Source organism: Nicotiana attenuata, unplaced genomic scaffold (assembly GCF_001879085.1).
Source record: "Nicotiana attenuata strain UT unplaced genomic scaffold, NIATTr2, whole genome shotgun sequence".
Taxonomy (NCBI): Eukaryota; Viridiplantae; Streptophyta; class Magnoliopsida; order Solanales; family Solanaceae; genus Nicotiana; species Nicotiana attenuata.
This window is the reverse complement of record NW_017674861.1, coordinates 70,251-73,293: the sequence shown is the minus strand read 5'-3', so window position 1 is coordinate 73,293 and position 3,043 is coordinate 70,251.

The following is a 3,043-nucleotide window of genomic DNA, read 5'->3' as shown; positions in this document are numbered from 1 at the left end:
AGAATTCCCTTACCATTTGAACATTAGCCTCCTCCGGTTCCTCAAAGAAGATGTCTAGCTGACACCTCCTCAACTCATTAAAGATATTCGGGCATTCCACTTCTAAGGCTTCCCGGTCAATGTGCACCTCATGTAACAATTTCTTAGATGCCTTTGCATTGTACATGTCCTCCGCCGGTTTGGAGACAAACCTAGTGCGGTCAAACTGAGGCGCACTAGCTTGATCCCTAGCTCTTGAGGAGCTGCCCGGTCCACTAGCAGAGGATCCTGTGTTGCGTTTCTTCCTAGATGGATGCATTTTACCTGTCAAACAGAGAAACGCCTATTAGTAAGGGTGTGATATTTGTGAACTATGGGTGGTTACTCAGACTTCACCACAACCATGTCACATTAGCCCTTTAACTCCATTGGGGCAATTCCCCAAACACCTTGTGAGCAAGACAATTCCTCACACATATATCCCATATGGATACTTCAATGTTTCCCCCAAATCACAAGTTGTACTACACCATGACACCCTACAACAATTAGTTCAACACCCACAAACATACACCTCTCCACCATATTATACACATAATCCCTTCACAAGTGACTACAAAAATGAAATATAAAAGAAAAAAAAAGAAGAAAAATAACAAAAATCTACTAAAATTACTACACAATTACAAACATGAAGCTAGCATACAACTAAAACAAAATACAAAAGAAAAGGTAGGGGGAAGTTACATACCGTGATGGAGAAAGAGTGAGAGGAATGGAGATGGGGGAAGTAGGGTGAGTGAAGAAGAAGAAGAAGAAGAAGAAGAAGAAGAAGAAGAAGAAGAACAGATGAGGGATTTGGGAGGTTAGGGTTTAGAGAGAGAGATCAATTGGGGGAAGGATGGGGGTGGCGGGTGTTTTGTGAAATAAAATAAGGGGGGCGGGTTTTTGAAAAGAAAATAAAATAAATAAAATAAAAATTAATTAGAAATACTTACCTGGGCAACGATTTTTAATGCCTCACCGCGGTCAAGCCGCGGTCGCGGTGGGTTAACAAAGCGAGGCAGAATACTTCCGTCTCACCGCGGTCGCGGTGGGTTGGACAATTTTTGAAGCAGAATACATGCCTCTCACCGCGGTCGCGCCGCGGTCGCGCCGCGATGCCCAGTTTTTTTTTTTTAATCACCGTTACATACAAGACTGAAACAACAACAATCGTGGGTTGCCTCCCACGCAGCGCCTGATTTAACATCGCGGCACGACGCAGGCTCGGAGCATCACTCCTCATTCACATACTGGGGCTCTTCCAACATTATTATCTCTCTGTCCCCTTTCTCATTTGCCATTCCAAGGTAGTGTTTCAACCTATGACCATTCACTGTGAACTTATTCGTCCCATCCTCTGATTCAATCTCAACAGCTCCACTTGGGAACATTTGCACCACTCTGAAGGGTCCTGACCATCAGGACTTCAACTTACCCGGAAACAATCTCAATCTAGAGTTGTATAACAACACTAGCTCTCCGAATTTGAAGTTTCGGTCCACGATATGCTTGTCGTGCATCAGTTTCATCCGTTCTTTTTATAATCTAGCACTCTCGAATGCCTGGAACCTGAATTCCTCTAGCTCACGTAACCCAGTGACTCTGTTAGTGCCTGCTGTCTCCATGTCCAAGTTCAACTGCCGCAATGCCCAAAGTGCTTTGTGCTCAAGCTCTACCGGGAGGTGACATGCCTTTCCAAACACCAACTCGTATGGTGACATACCAATTGGAGTTTTGAAGGTCGTGCGATACGCCCAGAATGCATCATCCATCTTCCTTGCCCAATCAGTCCTTGTTGCATTCACTGTTTTTGTAAGAACTTTTAATCTCCCTGTTAGACACTTCAACTTGCCCGCTCGACTGTGGGTGGTACGGGGTGGTCACCTTATGACAAACTCCATACTTTTCCAACAACCGTGCGAAAGCTCTGTTGCAGAAATGTGTTCCGCCACTGGGTATAGCTCTTGGGGTGCCAAAACGTGTAAAAATGTTCTTCTTCAGAAAGCTTGTTACCCCTTTAGCATCATTGGTCGGGAGAGCCACTGCTTTGACCCGCTTGGAGACGTAGTCAACTGCCACCAATATGTACTTGTTACCATACGAGCTGACAAATGGCCCCATGAAGTCGATCCCCCACATGTCAAAAACCTCCACCTCTTGAATTGTGGTCATTGGCATCTCGTGTCTGCGAGATATGTTGCCTGTCCTTTGGCATTCATCACAACATTTGACGCAAGCATGGGCATCCTTGAACAGAGTTGGCCAATACAAGCCCGACTCCAACACCTTAGCTGCTGTCCGAATTCCTCCAAAGTGTCCACCATATGGTGAAGCATGGCAAGCCTGCAAAACAGAATTTTGATCTTTCTCAGGGATACACCGCCGGATCATGTTATCTACACAGATTTTAAACAATAGAGGTTCATCCCAATACTAAGACCGACAATCACGATAGAACGTTTTCTTTTGAATTGAGGAGAGTTCATAAGGTACAATACCACTTGCTAAATAATTAGCAATGTCAGCATACCACGGTGCCTCCTCCATTATCATTTCTAGTAACTGTTCATCCGGGAATGTCTCTGTTATATCCTCAACCTCTACCTTCTTTTCAGCTCCTTCCAAACTTGAAAGTGGTCAGCCACTTGGCTCTCTGTCCCTTTTCCGTCACATATCTCCAGATTGAATTCTTGTAACAGAAGAACCCAGCGAATCAAGCGTGGCTTTGACTCCTTTTTTTCTATCAGGTACCTAATTGTTTCATGGTCAGTGTAAACAATAACTTTTGAGCCAATCAAGTATGACCTGAATTTGTCGAATGCAAAAACGACAGCCAACATCTCCTTTTCCGTCACGGTGTAATTGAGTTGTGCACCGCTTAGCGTTCTGCTTGCATAGTAAATCGGGTGCATCAGTTTATCTTTTCGCTGCCCCAAGACTACTCCTATAGCATAATCACTTGCGTCGCACATGAGCTCAAATGGTTGCTCCCAATTGGGTGCAACAATGATGGGTGCAG